The following is an 18,921-nucleotide window of genomic DNA, read 5'->3' as shown; positions in this document are numbered from 1 at the left end:
GGGACTGATACCACTTTCTAAGAGTTCAGAAACAAGCAATCATGTGTAATAAAATAAAATTATTTTAAAGAGAGATGAGAAAACAAAATGCAGGATCATGGTAACGTCTGGGAGAGGAGGATCCAGAAGAGGAAGTACCCACGGCAGCACAGGTCATCCCACTTAGCCTGGTCCTGGCGTCATGGCTGTTCATTAGAAAGCTATGTTCCGCAGCTCACGTTACGTATGTGTCATATGCTAATTCTCACATCACATCATTTTAATGAATACACTGGAAAGTGCAGCCAAGTACTGCAAGCAGAGGAGCCGGCACACATGATCCCGGACCAGGCAGCGCTTACAAAGGATGGGAGGAAGGCCAAGACGCTGTCACGGAGATGAGGCCCAGCAGGGCGGGAAGACATGACCAGCAGGCCTGGCCACAGGCAGCAAGCACCAAACCCCATTCCAGATGCCAGGAAAGGCACACACAGGCCTGGCACAGGCGGGCTGTCCTCCGGCCACTGCCTGAGTGGGCTGGTCTTGGAGACTGGACGGTAAGGACTGGGGAGAGTCAGGGTCCACTTTGGAGGCAGGATTGGGAGGGTTTGAATCAGATGAGTAAGGAGGTACCAGCAAGGGGTCCGAGGTTCCTTCCGTTTGTATCCCCCACAGGTCTGCTGACATTGGCCCCCGGAGCGGGGCAGCCCACAGCCAGGAAAGCACACAAAGCTCCGAGCAGACCAGGCAGCTCCTCTGTAAGGCTGAAGGAGGAGCTACTGTGGGTGGCCTGGACTCCTTGTCATCTCGGGCCCCACCTTGCCCCTCTGGTGATCAAGGACTCACAAACTTCTTGCTCAGATTCTGGAAGATGGGCAGCTTTTTGTTTGGTGAGGTCACCATGCCTGCGGCCACAGCTTCCCCTGTGGAACTGAGATCCAGACCCCCGCAGGCCTGGGGCCTGTTCCCCTGGGGCTGTCGTGACGCTGGCTTTCTGCACTCTCCTCTCCCCAGAGCATAAGGCCCAGACTTCCTGCGGGTCAAGCTCAAGACCCTGGGCCCAGGGTCTGCCTGTTCCTGGCCCAAGCTGGCAGGTGTGGCCTGGCTGAAGATGGCTCAGGAGAAGCTGATCCGCTATGCAGCCTGGTCTGCCAGAGCCAGGGTCCAGGCCCATGGGCAGCTCACAGGGATGTGGGGCCATGCCCAGGCTCTGTCTTCCTCACGCAGGGGCCATATGGCAGGCCAGGCCCAGCACACCATGTGAGTGCCCAGAATGCTGAGGCATATTAGGTTTGAACCCTGGAACTATATTTCTGCCTCTCTGACCTCTCGGATGCACAGGGACTTGCAGAGCGGGTCCTTAAGGTGCTCCAGGTCAGTGCCGGCTGCGGCTGGGAGCTGATGGCCGGCAGGTGGGTGTAGAGACCAGGGGCCAGTGTTAAAGGTGCTACAGCCACTTGGCTTTGCTGTGACCCCTGCGCACAGGAGCCCCAGACTCCTCTCTGCCAACAGGCCACAGAGCAGCTCAGGTGCTGCTAAGCCTCCGGAGTGGGGCAAGTCTTGTGCAGGAGGAGGCTCCCAGGCAGGTACCCGGGAATGAAGTTTAAACAGGCCCCACCCACACTCCTGGGAGCCTGCATAGGCCCCGCCCCCGGGGCCCAGGGCAGATGTGGGCTGTTCTCTGTCTTGGCTCCCCTCATCTGGCTCTTATCTCAGGAAAAGATGTACCCAACTCCTATGATTCCTACATCCTTGTAAAAGAACCCACAGGAACCTGTGGCTCTGTGAGTGGGGAGCAGCCCCCACGTCAGCAGAGGCTGCTGTGGCATTCGCGAACCAGCCTCCCCAGCTGCCCGCGTCATTCAGTGACGCTGCCTACCCCGAGCGCGGGTGGACACCGAGTGGAGTGACATTTCCAGCAGCGCTTTGAGGGACTCACAGTTCCTCCCCATTCCTGCTGCCGCAGGCCTCCCAAGCTGGGGTCTGCACTCAGCGTTCAGAAGTGGGCATTCCTGGGCTCTGCTGAAAAGTGTGCCAGGTGACCTTGGAACTCACCTGCTGCTCTCCTCTAGAGGCAGCTCCGAAGTCTGCTTTGGCCTTTTAAAAACCTTTCATACCACCTCCCTCGTGGGCCCCCTCTGAGAGACGCATCTGGTTTTTCAGTGGTGCTTCCTTTGGAGTCTGTTGGCCTACTTCCATCTGCACGCCGTCTCACAGGTGCTGCTGCCTCCGAGGCGCCAGGCTGCACCCTCACGCTGCAGCACTCGTGGACGTGGTGGCCTGGGGAGAGCAGGGCCGTGGCCGTCTTCTGTTGTGAGGCCAGCACGAGGACCTCTTTGGTGGGCATGGGGACAAGCTATGCTGGGCAGTGGCAAGGAGGCAGCTGGCCCCTCCCCAAGCACAAGCTGCATGGGGAGGCCACCCCCAGACTGTCACAGCACATGCTGTGCCTTGGAAATGGACATCCTAGCTAATCACAAATTTCGGTCAACCTCTAGGAAAGCATTTAGTCATTCATTCACGACTTCCAGTCCCTGCTCTAACATGCACCCTGGTCAGAGGGTGCTCTGACCGCTGGTGACAGGACACAACACTGCCAGGAAGAGAAGCTGCCAGCTGGGCTCCAGTCACTGTGCAGCATCTTCCTGAGGGGCCTGCTCAGCCTGGCCTTGCTTGGAGTCTGGGCCCCTGACAACCTCCATGTAGACCCAGATTCCTGGGCCCTGTGGACTGGTGAATCAGAGCCTCGGTGGCAGTCCCAGCCTGTGGGGGTGCTGGCCAGCCCAGCTCCTCCCTTCCCTACCCAGGACATGTCCTGGCTCAGCCCCCAGCCTTCCCTGTGCTTGGCTTTCCTTCTGGTGACCAGGTAACATCCATGCCATCCTCAGAGGTGGTGACAAGCACAGGTGAGTCAATCGCCAACATGGTCCAAATTTGTTTCCAACATTTAAAAAACAGAAGATTTCATATTCAAATATGATTTTATGACTTTAAAAGGGAGTCAGATGTTCCTTGAACTTCTGCCCAGGTAGGCAGGGCTGCAAGCTCCTCCCAGCAAGGTGGTCCCTCCGTGACTCTGCCCTGCATGGGGCCACAGCAGCCACCTGTGGTCTGCCCAGAAACAGACAATCCTTCCGGAGCTCTTAGCCCCTTAGGCCTGGCCTCTGCCACTGGCACTGGCCATTCACATTCATGGGTGCATACACTAGGCCTGGGCACCATCCAGTCATGCTCAGGGGGGTGGCCCGTGTCTGGAATCCTAGTGAAGCAGAAACACCCTCTGTCCCGAGAAGCCCTTCTCTCCTCCTCCACCCACTCTCCTGACACAGGCAGCACCTCGGCAGTTGGCTGGAACCAGACAGTCTTTGTGAATAAGCTGCCAGGGGCCAACGTGGGAAAGTTCTGAGCCTGGCATGCACAAGTAGCATGCTGGATTTTTTAGGTTCTAAGTAAGGTTGTGCTGTTGTGAGGCCTGGGAAGCACCCCTCAGCTTGGCATTGCCTTCTTTACAGAGATGCCTGGAGGGACCATAGGCTTTCTCTCAGCTTTCCATCTGATGGCATTAAGTAACCAGCAAGCAAAGTCCAAAACTGTGTGAACATACAAATGCTACATATTGATGAATGAAAGCCCTACTGCCCTACAGTTACTATGTAACATAGTTACTTAACAACTGCCAACAGTTACTATGTAACATAGTTACTTAACAACCGCGAGGTGGGGGTAGCTCCTGCCTGCCCATGGCCTGAGGCTGTGTCTCTGCCTGCTGGATGGGAGTGCCCACTCCTTCCCTTGCATGTGCCCACAGCTGCCCACAGAGAGCCTTGCTGGCTGCTGATATGGTTTGGCTGTGTCTCCACCCAAATCTCATCTTGAATTGTAATTCCCACAATCCCCACATGTGGAGGGACCTGGCGGGAGGTGATTGGATCATGGGGGCAGTTTCTACCATACCATTCCCATGATAGCGAGTTCTCACGAGATCTGATGGTTTTGTCTGGCAAGTTCCTCCTTCACCCACACTTCTCTCTCCTGCCGCCTTGTGAAGAAGGTGCTTGCTTCCCCTTCAGCTTCTGTCATGATTCTAAGTTTCTTGTAAGTTTCCTGAGGCCTCCCCAGCCATGTGGAACTGTGAGTCAATTAAACCTCTTTCCTTTATAAATTACCCAGTCTTGGGTATGTCTTTATAGCAGTGTGAAAACGAACCAATACAGCTGCATCTGTTAAGCTCCATCTGCCAAATTTGTTTCTTCTCTTGCTCCTAGGAGTGCTCAATGTCAGGAGGAAGCCACAACTCACTCACTGTAGAACACGAGGTCGGCACGGGGCCATGGGGGTGGGACTTATGTCAACATGATGTAGGTGTGGGGTCCCGGGGTGGCTGCACAGCTGAGAGCGGTCAATTTCCCAAAGCTGAAGTTCTGACTGTCAGAGGTGTTTGGCAGAGTGACTCCATCTTCAGTAAGGGCTGGGTAAAATAAGGCTGAGACCTGTTGGGCTGCATTCCCAGACTAATAAGCATTCTAAGTCTTGGGATGAGATAGGAGGTCAGCACAAGATACAGGGTCATAAAGACCCTGCTGATAAAACAGGTTGCAGTAAAAAAGTTGGCCAAACCCCACCAAAACCAAGATGGAGATGAGCGTGACCTCTGGTCGTCCTCACTGCTACACTCTCACCAGCGCCATGACAGTTTACAAACGCCGTGGCAACATCAGGAAGTTACCCCGTATGGTGTAAAATCCCCTCAGTTCCAGGAATTGAGCATGCTTTTCCCAGAACACTCATGAATAATCCCCCCTTTGTTTAGTATACAATCAAGAACCATAAAAATGGGCAACCAGCAGCCCTCGGGGCTGCTCTGCTTATGAAGTAGCCATTCTTTATCCCTTTACCTTCTTAATCTACTTGCTTTGGCCGGGTGCCGTGGCTCACACCTGTAATTCCAGCACTTTGGGAGGCCGAGGTGGTAGGATCACATGAGGTCAGGAATTCGAGACCATCCTGGCCAACATTATGAAACCCTGTCTCTACTAAACATACAAAAATTAGCCAGGCATCCTGGTGCATGCCTGTAATCCCAGCTACTCAGGAGGCTGAGGCAGGAGAATCACTTGAACCTGGGAGATGGAAGTTGCAGTGAGCCACATTTGCGCCACTGCACTCCAGCCTCGGCGACAGAGCGAAAGTCTGTCTAAAATAAACAAACTAACTAACTAACTTGCTTTCACTTTATGGACTTGCCCTGAATTCTTCCTTGTGTGAGATTGAAGACCCCTCTCTTGGAGTCTGGATTGGAACCCCCTTCCAGTAACATGACCAGTGCAGTGTTTTCCAGTGTGTGGAATACAGTACAATTCAGGTTGGAAAGCTATGAAATTCTTTAGAAAATCCTGCTGAGAACCAGACTTTCAACAACAGACCTCACCATCTATATGCACATCAAATTCTCATGTTTTCTTCCATTAATTCCCTAAGTTGTTTATCAGTTTTGATACTTTTTTTTTTTTTTTTTGAGACAGCATCTAACTCTGTTGCCCTGGTTGGACAGCAGTGGTGTGATCTTGGCTCACTCCAACCTGCACCTCCTGGGCTCAAGCAATCTTCCCACCTCAGCCTGCTGGGTAGTTGGGATTACAGGCCCATGCCACACACCTGGCTAATTTTTATATTTTTTTGTAGAGACAGCCGGCGCCACCCCGAGGAGTGCATGGAGGATCTGCCTGGAGCTAGCCAGCCTCTTGGCCTGGACAGACACCTCAGTGAGCCAGTGATCATGGCCCTTGGAGCAGAGCCAGCTGCAGGGAGGCAAGTCAGGAGGCCTTTCCTCGAGGCCAGGAGAGAACAAGCCAGCAGGAGGGCAGGACAGACTCCAGAGACACTCATTGAGAAAACTAGCTTCAGCTCCAGAGTGGGGGCAGAGGGGCCGCTCCGCCTGGGCAGTGTGGGGAGGGCTGCTGGCCGGGGAGACTGCCAAGAGCCCGGGAGAGAAGGGCAGAGGGTACAGCACTCCTTCTTCATAGACAGCAGGGACAAAGGTGGACGGTGACACATCACTCTCGATTCCCTGCCTTTCTGGGAAGGCCTCATCATGAAACATTTTCGGCATCATAACGCTGGCTTATAAATGTTCATATACCCAATTCCCAAACCATTGATTAATTATTTTATTAAAGCTATGATTTACATAAGGATGAGCATTTAATTAGAGAAGAGCTTCTACCATTTCACAACCCAGACAAGGGGGAAGGGGTGGAAAGGGGCAGCCACTGTCCCAGGGGTGGCCCTTGGTGTCCTCCTGGTCCAGGCTTTCTTCTCTCCCTTCAGCGGCCTCCAGAGCCAGGTGCTGCACTGCCTGCGCTAGAAGCCCTGCCCTAGGCTGTGCTGAGCATGTGCACACACACCCCCAAAGCGGGGCTCCCGCGTCAGTGGCCTCCCTCCACCCTGCTCTCCCAGCGAGCCTGCTGTCCATGGTCTGGCAGGTCCCCTCTTCACGTTCAGTGACACAACTGCTCAGTGCATTACAGAGGCCTCTGAAAGGCTGTGTGTTCATGATCCTCCCATGGAGGGGCTCAGAGAAGCAGCCTCAGAGGAGATGCCTGCACTGTGCAGGAAAGGGGGGCTCCCTGCAGAGGCAGTGCCGTTGGAGGGGCTCAGGCTCCCAGGGTAGGGGCAGGAGTGGTCTCCACAGTGCACATTTGCACACGTTAGGACGAGGCTATGGGTCACAGAGGGGCCATTTGCCCTGCCTGGAGACTGGTCTAGGGTTGCAGGGCCCACATGCACTGCATGCCCCCAAAAGGGTCAGGGGAAGGCTTTCTCCATCCCCTTGGGGCCGCAGCCTCCCACTTGCCTAGGGAAATATGGCTCTTGGAGGCCCAGGGAGGCCGCTCCCCTGCTGAGCAGGCAGGCCCCAAACTAAAGTGGAGACCGCAGCGAGCGCAGCAGGGCAGCGGAAGCTGGTCTCAGGCTGGTGGGTGAAAGCTGAGGTTACTGGCAGTTGCCACGGCATGGTGAGATTGCCAGGAGGAGGAGGGCCCACTTGAAGAACATGCCTGCACTGCCCTAGAGCTGCATCTTCCCGGCAGCAGAATGCCAGGGGAACCAGGCCTCCCCGCTTCAAGTGGGACAAGTGTATGAGCCTGGGGGGCAGGTGGGGAGGGCCCTGAAGGGTGCCTGGGCAGCCCGTGGAGGAACAGTGGGGACTCCCTTCGCACTGGGTGTAGCCAGCTGCACTGCATTAACAGCCACTTCTCCTTCAGAACTTTGCTCTTCAGGTGGGGTCTGGGGTGAGGAAACCCAGTAACCCAGGATTTGCACAAGGAAAGTAGCTTCCTGTGGCTGGCTTCTTACAAGTGTCTAAAAGAACCATCCTGGTACCTCTAGGCCACAAAAAGTTCAGAAAACACTGCAGGAGACACTGGGACACTCTAAAGCCAGGCCCAGAGAAGGAATGCCGAGAAGAGAGAGAAAGAATGGCAAAGAGAGGCCCAGCGGTTGGGGATTCTGCCCAGCGCCCTCTGCCTGGTCCCGGGCTCCCTGTGCAGGGAGCTATGCCAGCGTGCTGAGAGTATTCGATGAGGACAGCAGCTCACAATTGCAGAAGCCATGGACTCCTGGAGAAATGGACCATGCACCTTCTCCCCAGCAAAGTGTCCTCTCTCCAAAGAGCTTTGAATCTCAGATAATCTGAAGGCCCCCACCACGTGGGGCCCATCCAGAGCCCTGGCCCAGAGCAGCAGAGGACAGGCTTGTACCCCTGCTCTGGAGTTGTGAAACCGTGGCACCCTGGAGTTGTGAAATGCCATCTCATACTCGGCCAATGGCCCTTCCATCCCTGTCCCAGCTCCTAGACTGGCTCTTTCCATTATAAGGAGGCCGGGAATAATCCAGCTTCACCTGGTAAGTTCGACCTGTAAAATGTGGGCAGACACAAGTCAGACACAACACCTTCTGTCTACACCGCTGACACAAGGCTTCCAGTTGGGCAGAGCTGCTAGGGGGCACTGGGACAGAGGTGGAGCTCCTCCATCCAGCCCTCAAAGGAGCCCGGGCGTGACCGTGGGCACTCAGAGCAGGCTGCCTCCTGAGGGACCAGAAGTCAAGCGTGCGAGGGGCTGCGGGGCGGAGAGGCCACTCTGCCTCCAGGGACACACACTCTCCCAGGCCCGCTTCCCTGTGGCCAAGGAGGAAAGCCGAGCAGGCACCTTTGAGTTGCACACAGTGGACACACAGCACAGGGCCCACCCAGCCTGAGTATTTACCATCCGCCTTTCATGGAAATGCCAGCACCTGCTCCAGAGGATACAGGAATGACAGGGACAGAGGATGGAGGATGTCCTGCATGTGCCCAGCAGGCTTTCAGCAGGGCTGGGCTGCAGGAGTACCCAGCATTTCCCATTTCAGCTCCACTGGAAAGTGTGGCTGGTTCAAGTTGTTGCAAACTGATCCCACCCATGTATACTGGGGTGGGAGGGCAGTGGGCAGCTTCTTGGCTCTGAGGTTTCCAGAGCACGAGGGGGCAAATCCAGAGTGAGAGTAACACACCATATTAAGAGTCCGGGCATTAAGCCTGGTGCCATGAAGGGACCAGACTTTGGGGCCATCTTCCTTGGGTAGGGTTTATTTTGCATGGGGAAAGCTGGGAAGCAAATATTTGTGACCAGAAGGGCAAATTATGGTGACTGAATTACTGCTCATGCATATTCACTGCCTGTCCCTGGGAGAGGCCTACACTTCCCACCCCCTGAAGTCTTGGCCAGATGGCGTCTCTTGTGGGAAGAACAACTCCCGTCCTGCGGGTGGTTGTCTGTGCTCTCACTGCTCTGCTCCAACGCCAATGACACTCCAGATGGGGGCTGCACTAGTTGCTTGGGAAGGGGTTGAAGACAAGAGTCACAGCTGACACAGGTGAACAGGAAATAAACTTGTCTATGTATCAGCCACTGGCATCTGAGGACCTTTCATTACTGCAGCCTCCCCAAGCCCCTCAGAGCCGCTCTCCATCCTTCCCAGACAGCAGCACCAGCAGCACAAAGTCTCAGCCCACATTCCTGGCCAGGTTGGTTCCAAATTTTCTTTCTTTCTCCTGTTGGTATGAATCTGGCAACTCCTCCATCTCTTTCATTTTAAACTTTCTGGGTCTTTTAATTGAGGTCTCATGAAGAGTGCGTCCTTGGACTTCCCTGGGACCCTAAGTTCTGCTTATTAACAGCTTGGTTGAGATGTTACTGATGTACATAAAACTGCATACATCACAGTGTACAATGTGAGTTTTTAAATTCTGGTGGCTGTACTTTCAGTTCTGAAACCTCAACTTGGTTGGCCCTCCGTCTTCGCTTGGCTGAGACTTTCCACTTCCTCACCGTGTCGAGCTGGTGACGGCTCACTGAAGCATCTTTATGATGTCTTTTTTAAAACCCCTGTTGGGTAACTTCGGTGCCCATGGCATCTTGGTGTTGGCGTTGGTGTCTGTCGATTGCCTTTTGTCAGCTGAACTGGAGTCTTCCTGGTTCTTGGCGTGTGTGAGGACCTGCAGTTGAAACCTGGCCATGTGATGTGACGTGATGATCATGTCCAGATCTTCTTTTATCTCATTTTCACTGGCCTCCTCCGACACCATCGCAGCAGGGGCAGAGGTGTGCTGCCTCATTGCCGCCAGGTTAGAGGAGGCATCTAGGTTCCACCCCTGGCCTCAGCTGATGCCCAGATGGAAAGGGTTCCTTGTCCCTGCTGAGCAGGTAAGGAGCTCCAGTCCCCATGTGGTCCCCAGGGACACGGGAGTGGGGAGCGCTCTTGAGAGCCTGGCTCAGCTGGGAGTATGTGTCCCCGTCAGTCTCCTTGATGCCCCCATGGTGTGGACTGGAGCACCTTGACACAGGTGGGGGCAAGCGGAAGCCTCAACTCTCCACTTGGCCTTTCCTGACTCAGGGGAGGCTGTGGCCACAGTTTTGGGGAGGTCTGGCCAAGGCAGAGCACATTTTGTTCTGTCTGGGTAGGCTTCCCCTTTCCTGCTCCTCTGGTTAGACAGAATGGCTAGGCTGCCTGTTTCCTGCTCCTCTGGTTAGAGAGAACAAGGTTTGTTAGGATTTTATTTTCTTGTTTGCTTTTTGCCTGTACCCACTGGCATTTCTAGTTTTCTGACTTGTCCAGTGCCCCATCTGGAACAAATGACCCAGGGAACTCACCACCATGTCGTCCCATGGGTCCTGAGGTATGTGGCTGGCTGGCCTTCTTCTTCCCACCTTTCAGAATCTTTTATGCATGTTTTATATAAAATACCCAGCACCTTTGTCATGCCTGGTGGGGAGGACAGGGAAGGCACCCTGACTCTATCCTCCTAGAAGCTGAAGGCCACGCACCTGCTTCATGTCACCGCAGAGTACTTCACACACCTAGAATTTTGCATGCGTGAAATCAGAGAGTTTAGACTCATTCATGTCAAGCTTCTTTCACTGAGCGTAGTTATCCTCACATTCACCTGAGTTATGTGGATCAGAGTAGCTCTTAGTGCCTGTCTTTTAACAGGAAAGTTGAACCGTTCAAATGCATTGAGGTAACATGACACCTGGACTTGTCTCATTCTCGCTGCTTTATTTATTTAATTAATTAATTTTTTTTTTTTTTTTTTGAGACAGAGTTTCACTCTTGTTGCCCAGGCTGGAGTGCAATGCCACAATCTCGGCTCACTACAACCTCCACCTCCGGGGTTCCAGCAATTCTCCTGCCTCAGCCTCCCAAGTAGCTGGGATTACAGGCATGTGCCACCACGCCTGGCTAATTTTGTGTTTTTAGTAGAGACAGGGTTTCTCCATGTTGGCCATGCGGGTCTCGAACTCCCGACCTTGCCTTGGCCTCCCAAAGTGCTGGGATTACAGGCGTGAGCCACTGCGCCCCGCCCTCACCGCTTTTTTCTTTTCCTTTTTAGTTATATATTTTTTTCTTTCATAGGTAGTAACTTGGAAGTAAATGTATTTTAATACTAATAGTTAAAATAAGGAAAAACTCATTTGGATTTATTTCCCTGTCACTGTATGCACTGTATGCACTGAATCCCTCCCTGTGAAAGATTCCACATGGGCCCCCACGTCCCACCACCAACCCCACTTCTGCTGGGACAACCTTGATGTCCTGCCTGACAGAACTTCCCCTCCCCAGACAAAGTGAGGAGTCTTCCCTCCTCCCAGTTTCCAGCATTTCCCTACTGAATTGCAAAATTCCTACTGAGATGCAAAAAGAAATAATGATCTATATAAGCCCTGAAAAATAAGAAAGGGTCTCCTCTGTCTAATACAGAAAAACAATCTCAAGGAAACTCATCCACGGTGACACTGGTCTGCCAACTGGGAGGGAGGAGCCTGCTGAGCAGCCAGGAGTGGCAGACCCCTCCTGAAATCACCAGCCATGGATTGAGGGACAAGACAGAAGGGTGCTGGGCGGCAGGCAGGACACGGGTCACACGGGAGGGCCAGCTGAGCGCTCAGGTCCTGGGCTCTCCACGGCTGCGGGGACACTCTCCCTTTCCTCATTTCCTAAGAGATGATGATCAGGGAGGAGGGCCAGGCCCCACAGAGCAGCCACGCAGACAGGCAGCAGTGGCCTAGGCAGCCACTTACTCCCAGGAAGGCGCTGAGAACGTCATCTAGATTCTGTGGTGACCTAGCCCTGCTTTCACTTCGGAGTCACTCAGGAGCAAACATCCCTGAACCACCAAGACCACAGCAGTTAGAACCTCAGAGCAAGGGCATCACAGCCACCTCCTGTGTGGCACAAGCTCAGAGCCAATGCAGGGACACCTGCTGTATGCAGGCCAGGGCTGAGGCCCCCTGCCAGGTACCAGGGTGTCCCTTCTCTGCAGCTGCCCACCTGCAGGGTGCAGGGCTTGCAGGCTTGTCAATATTTTCTCAGGAGGAAGGCATTTCTTTCAAACAAAGTTGTACTCGGACCTTAAGCCATAAACCCACAAGAAGGGCTCCCCGGGCTGTTCCACTTTTTACTGCTGATGACAGTCTCACCTCTTCTAATGGCCCCATGTCCTGCCCAGCTTTCCTGCAGCCCCTCCCAGATGCAGGCCATCTATGTCCTTGTAGACATCAGCCAGCAAAGCAGCAGGTAAACTCGGATGGATACACAGTGGGGAGCAGCCGTCTGGGTTTCGTCATGTGGAACCATTACGGCTACCAACACCCTCAGAAACCCACCCACACCATGAGTCCACAAAGACCCACAGGCCCTAGAGACAAGACCAGGGCAGGGAGGGCTGAGAGCTCACCACTGTTGCGGAAGCAGAGATTTACTATGAACCCAGGCTGGTTCTACAGCACACCTCTGGGGATAAAGCAATCCAAACCGGAGAAATCTCTTTAGAGGGCATAGGGAATGCACTGTCAGTCTGGCCCCTCCTTCCATGATTAAGTTTAGGAATTCTGGGATGTGGCTTCTAAAGCCAACCTTTCTGACATGACTTGCCTGATGCCCTGAGTCTCTTAGTTAGACAATGGAACAAATATAGAAAAAGAAGGAAATGAGATCCAAAACACACAGCAAAACTCGGAGTGTTCTAAAAGCACATGTGCTCTTGGAAAGGAACTTGCACCTGAGTGCAGTGATGTGATCCTTAGACTTGTCCTGAGTGTCCGAGAGAAACGATGCAGGAGGCAGGACTCCCAGGAGGCAGAGTGAAGGGCTCAGCACATTCCCTGCCCAAGACAATGACAAATGGGATGAAACCATCAAAAATAGCCACTTTAGGATGCTGGAAATCAACTAAAGGCACATTATAAATTGAGAAACATTTATTTAAAAGAAACAAACAGGCCGAGCATAGTGGCTCACGCCTGTAATCCCAGCACTTTGGGAGGCCAAGGCGGGTGAATTACCTGAGGTCAGGAGTTTGAGACCAGCCTGGACAACATGGTGAAACCCCGTCTCTACTAAAAATAAAAAAATTAGCTGGGCGCGGTGGTGGGTGCCTGTAATCCCAGCTACTAGGGAGGCTGAGGCAGGAGAATTGCTGGAACCCAGGAGACGGAGGAATCCCAGCTACTAGGGAGGCTGAGGCAGGAGAATTGCTGGAACCCAGGAGACGGAGGTTGCAGTGAGTCGAGATCATGCCATTGCACTCCAAACTGGGCAACAGAACAGGACTCTGTGTCAAAATGAGTAAATAAAAATTAAAAAATAAAAAAAACCAAACAAACCTACTTTGCCTGGGGTCCTTTGCCACACTCTTGAGGAGCATCCCTGAACCCAGGCCCATGGGCCCTGAATTGCCATGGCTGCCCTGCAGGCACCCATTGGCCACCCCTTTGGGTGAGTCGGTGAATCACAGAGCCAAAGACCGCAGCCCACGCCAAGCCCACTCACTGTGTGAGGACCAGGAAAAAACTCTCAGAAGAATGGACACGCATGGTTCTGCGGGACATGAAAGGGAATCTGCACAGCAGCAAGTCCACGCCTGGGGTAGGGGCTCAAGGGGGTTAAATGGCTGCACTTTCCACTCATGAAGAGACCAGACACCACCTCAACCGAATCCCCAGCAGGACTTCTCCTGGAGCTGCACAGTGTGGAAGGTCCCCTGAAGGAATTAAGGCCGATGTTTTCCAAAACTCTGAAACCCTGTGTTCCCGGCACAGCAGAGCAGCCACGCCAGGGGGCGTCAGGAAGGACGACACGCAGGGAACAGAGGTGACTGACCTGAGGGGTCATGGGGACTGCAGAGGTCATTTCGCAAAAGGTGCTAGTACAATCAGTTTTAGACCAAAAAGTTAAAAAGTCACAGTCTAATTCTAATCTCACCCACTATATCAATGTAAGTCCTTGTAAAATTTTAAAAGTAAGAGTTGAATAAAACTACAATCTTATCTCACCCTTAGGTTGCACAGACCGACGTCCTATAAGAGGACAGCATGGAGAGAGAAGACCTTACCCCCAGCTAGGGCCCAGGTCAGCCTCATGTGTGAGTCACAGTGACAGGGTGTGCCCAATACCATGGGGTGACAGTGGTACTTCCTCTGGGGGCTTCCTCCTCAAACTCATAGCCCCTTCCTGTACCCATGAGAAAAGCATCAGACAGATCCCAGCAGAGGGATAGCCTGAAAAATGCCTGATTAGTCCTGCTCAGGACAGTCAAGGTCACCAAAACCAAGAAGAGTCAGAAACTCACAGCTAAGATGGGTGTGTCCTGTGCCAGGTCCGCCCCTCGTGCTCCTAACCCTGTCCCTCACTCTCCTAACCCTGTCCTCTGCTGGGTCCGCCCCTCACTATCCTAACCCTGTCCCATGCTGGGTCCGCCCCTCACTCTCCTAACCCTGTCCCATGCCATATCTGCCCCTCACTCTCCTGGCCCTGTCTTGGGTCTGTTATCTGCTTAACTGACTACAATTTTTAAAGAACCATTTTTTAAAAATCATTTTTATAGTCACCTGGAAAGAGATCAGTTCTTGCTATGGTTGATTTATAGCTTCTTGGGGGATGTGTCCAGTTTTAACCATGAAACATTTAAAAGAATGCAAAACACTGGAGAAGGACCCAGAAAAGGCAAAAGAGGGGCTAAATAAATGGACAGTGCGGCCAGAGGAAAGGCTCAGGCTACAGTGGGGGCTGAGGACCCCGATGGCTTCCAGGATGACGGTGCCGGTGCCTGTGCCTGCAGGAGTCCTGCCAGCTTCTCCTGACCTTCAAAAGGGTCAAACGAGCAAATGGCCTCACACTGAACATGGAGAGATACCGGAGGCTATGGGTGACAGTCGCACATTGAGGGACATTGTGAAACCACTTCCCAGGGCGAGCAGGGAAGCAAGCTTAGTTCCAGGTGTCCTCCAGAGGATGAGCATGTGGAATATCATTTCTCAAGGCTCATGATTTTGGGGGTTTGATAAATATCTAAGTTGTCAGGAAAGAGAAGGTAGGAAAATGATGAGAGCAGGTGTTGGAAACGCCGAGTGACAATGCATCCTGAAGAGGAGCCTCCCCTGGGCGGTGCCTCCCTGACACTGCCGGTGCTTGCAGGACGGAGGCTCGAAGGGCCAGGGCTGGGCTCTGCTGCCTCCTATGACCTGGAGCTCCAGTACAGTACAGGGAACAGAACCCCAACCCCAGTCTGCGTGACAGCCACAGAGCACCAGCAAGAAGTGACAAGAGCAGGGAAGGGAGCAGAGACAGGCTGCAACGTGTCATGAGCAGTCAGCATCACACAGGAGGACAGGAGGGTCCCGTGGAGAAGCCAGAACAAGAACCAGGGAGACAGGTGAGGAAGAGAGTTCTAGAAATCAGTTAGGGGAGGGGACAGGGCCCACAGCAGGGTGCAGGCAGGGAAGAATGTTCTAGAAATGAGTTGGGGGAAGGTGCGGGGCCCACAGCGCGGTGCAGGGGGAAGAGTGTTCTAGAAAAGAGTTGGGGGAGGGCGTGGGGCCCACAGCATAGTGCAGAGTGGTACTGGACCTCAGTTGAGGACCTGCTGAGCTGGACATCAGGCTGGAGCTCAGTGCGTGCTGGGCCACAGTGTGACCCAGGAGTCACTGGTGACCCTGAGGGTCTTGGAGCCCCTGCAGAGTCCAGGATTAGGGAGAGGCTGCACAGGAGAGGGGGTTCCTCCCAGCCTGCCAGGCAAAGAGGGGGAACCGGGAAGGGGGAGCAGGTCAGGAGTTGAAAGATGCTGTTCTCAAGAAAGGATTCTGCGTCTAAAAAGATAAAAGGTACCAAGTTAGCCCAGGTGACAATGCCAGGCTCGCTGGCTCTGCAAGACAAGGGTGCTTTGCAGGAGCCACATGGATGGACAAGGACGACGGGCCAGGTCTCTTCTCAGAACACACTCCTCAGACACAGGTGTGCTATCACCCCTGTGGCCTTCAGAGTCTGAGGCTCTGTCCTCTCGAGGCTGCATTCCGCAGGGTCCTGAGGGCCTCTGTTGAAGGCGGGTCACACAGCCCAGATCGTGTGGCCAACAGAGCTGCCTGTCTGCTGCAAGGATGAAAAAACGCCTCCCACCGGGATATTTCTAAACCAGGAGAAAAGGACGCGGCTCAGATACGTCAGCCCTGCCACGAGGTGGCAGCAGAGGTCCACAGTCATCCTCCAGCTCCCAGGAAATCCTTCCCCTGGCTTCTCGGAGACCAAGGTGCCTCTGGGGTTTGGCTCTAACCCAGGGGTCTGCAGGCCCCTCTGGGTGCCCATATCCACAATCCACATTTCCCCAGAGCATGGTCTCACGCTCTCCTCGACTCATGGTCTGCAGCTGCCTTCCAGCACCAGGTCGAGGCCACGCACACTGCAGACCGTGTGGCCCGCAGAACCCACGCCGCCTGTCCTATCCTGACCTGGGTCATCACAGGCCCTCACAGGGATTGCGGGAGAACAGCAGCCAAGCTGAAGCGCCAACACTGCGTGACATCCTCCTGCACCTGGCACTTCTATCCGTGGGTGACAAAGTTCCCAGACAGCAAAGCGACAAGATAAAATGGAGCCCATGGGGCCAGGTAGGCGCAACGACCTCACAGACAGCAAAGGTGCTCTGGCCCGTGGTGCCCACTGCCATGGCAGCCAGACTGGGTGTTCCTAGGATGGATACACTTGACATGGACACACCAAAAACACCTGAGAGCCGGGAGAAGGCCAGCGCCGCTCCCTTCAGAGGAGAAGATGAGGTCTGAGCTGGTCCATGGGTCAGAGCCAGTGGCTGAAAGGAAGACCCAGTTTCCAGGGAAGACCCGCAGCAGTCCTGCAGTGTACAGCAAACATTCACCCCACCTTCCCCAGCGGGCCTGAGTAACTGCCTGGAGTGACGGCATGATGGGCAGAATGAGTGGCCAGGCCCCGGGCCTTCGGACAATGACTGGGTCTGGGGCCTGAGCTCCTGCCCACTGCAGGGGACTCAGACACCATCATGGACCCACAATTAAAATGACAGACGGAGCCTGGCCCGAGTCCGTCTGGCAGTGGCCCTGTGCCTGCACACCCATCTGCCAGATGTTCTGGTACAGCACTGGACAGAGGCGCCCAACAGCTGCCAGACAAGCCCTCTGGCCCTGGCCTTGAGCAGGATATTAAGGCAGAAAAGGCCAAGTACAGTCCCCAGGAGCCTTCCCCACCTCAGCCAAGATAGCACCTGGGGAAGACTGTAGAATCTGGGCTACCATCAAGGACTTCAGGGCTGCACAGGCGGTTTGACCCCTTTACATTTTCCACTCTAGAAACCAGATGGACTCTGGGGACAACAGTGGCTGCCGGCCTCAGCCTTGGTGTGCCCAACAGCAGTGTCGTGCCAGGTGTGGTCTCTGTACCTGCATCAGCTTACTTGATGAACATGCTCTTCGTCCCGTCTGTAAAGAGGATCAAAATTAGACTGTGTGTTCTTGGGAGAAGAGCAAATACATAACCAGCGCTTTCCCTCAGAGCTAAGAGAGCCCTTCCTGCTCTGTCACAGGACAGTCTTCAGGGACTCCAACTGCTTTGTTTAGGTTTTATTTTTTAGAGCAGCAAACTGAGCACAAAACACAGAGATTTCCTATATACCCCCATCCCCCACAGCCCATCCCCCCACGGCCCACCACCAGATACACCCCCATCCCCCACGGCCCGCCACCAGATACACCCCCATCCCCCACGGCCCGCCACCAGACATATCCCCATCGTCCCACGGCCCGCCACCAGACATACCCCCATCCCCCCACGGCCCTCCACCAGAGCAGTATATGAGTCACAACTGAACCCACATGGGCACATCACCACCCCCCAGGTCCAGAGTTCACAGCAGGGTTCACGCTCGGTGCTGTACTCTGTGGTTTGGGCAAATGTGTAATGACACGTATCCACCATTACAGCATCACCCGGAGTATTTTCCCTGTAGTAAAAGTCCTCTGTGATCCACCTACACATCCATCTCTCCGCCCAACTCTTGGCAACCACTGATCTTTATACTATTTTTATAGTTTTGTCTTTTCCAGAATGTCATATAGTTGGAATCATACAGCATGCAGCCTTTTCAGTCTGGCCTCTTTCACTAAGTAACACGCATTCAAGGTTCCTCCGCATCTCTTCATGGCTTGACAGCTCATTTCTTTGTAGTGCTGAACCAGGTTCCACTGTCTGGATGCACCACTGGTGTATTCATTTGCCTACTAAAGGATGTCTTGGTTGCTTCCAAGTGTTGGCAATGATAAACAAAGCTGCTATAAACATCTGTGTGCAGGTTGTTGTATAGGCTGAAGTTTTCAAATCCTTTGAGTAAATACCAAGGAGCATGACTAATAGATCTTATGGTTAGAGAGTTTTTAGTTTGCAAAATGATGCAACCACTTGGGAAGACAGTTTGGCAGTTTCTTACAAAACATTCTGCAAACGGCAAAACTATAGCGACAATAAAACCATTAGTGGTTTCCAGGAGCTTCAGGGTAGGGAGGAGTGAGTACATGGAGCGCATGGGGACAGTGGAGCTCTTCTGTATGACACAGTAATGACAGGACACATGTCACTGGACACTTGTCAAAACCTGTGTTCAACATAGTGAACCCCAATGCAAACTATGAACACCCATTAATAATAATGAACCAGGCCGGCACGGGGGCTTACACCTGTTATCTCAGCACTTTGGGAGGCTGAGGCGGGCAGATCATGAGGTCAGGAGATCGAGACCATCCTGGCTAACAAGGTGAAACCCTGTCTCTATTAAAATACAAAAAATTAGCCAGGCTTGGTGGCACGCACCTGTAGTCCCAGCTACTCAGGAGGCTGAGGCAGGAGAATGGCGTGAACCCGGGAGGTGGAGGTTGCAGTGAGCCAAGATCGCACCACTGCACTCCAGCCTGGGTGACAGTGCGAGACTCTGTCTAAAATAATAATAATAATAATGTACCAATATTGGTTCACTGACTGTACCACACTTGAGGCAAGATGTACATAACAGGAGAAGCTCTGTATGAGGGGAGGAGGTCGCACACTATATTT

General features: G+C 53.5%; 1 protein-coding gene and 1 long non-coding RNA gene across 42 annotated transcripts in view; one reads left to right on the top strand and one right to left on the bottom strand.

Annotated features, from left to right (window-relative positions):
• The window catches only part of PCBP3 (poly(rC) binding protein 3), a 300,088-nt gene that overhangs the window by 106,606 nt on the left and 174,561 nt on the right, over positions 1–18,921 (bottom strand). The window lies entirely within an intron of this gene.
• LOC129022291 (uncharacterized) lies at positions 403–9,043 on the top strand. Its single transcript, XR_008496345.2, has 3 exons — positions 403–536; positions 4,245–4,295; positions 5,662–9,043. It is a non-coding gene; the product is annotated as an uncharacterized LOC129022291 (long non-coding RNA).

The sequence above is a fragment of the Pongo pygmaeus genome, chromosome 22, assembly GCF_028885625.2.
Source record: "Pongo pygmaeus isolate AG05252 chromosome 22, NHGRI_mPonPyg2-v2.0_pri, whole genome shotgun sequence".
In the NCBI taxonomy this organism is placed as follows: Eukaryota; Metazoa; Chordata; class Mammalia; order Primates; family Hominidae; genus Pongo; species Pongo pygmaeus.
This window is presented reverse-complemented; position numbering and strand designations above follow the sequence as displayed.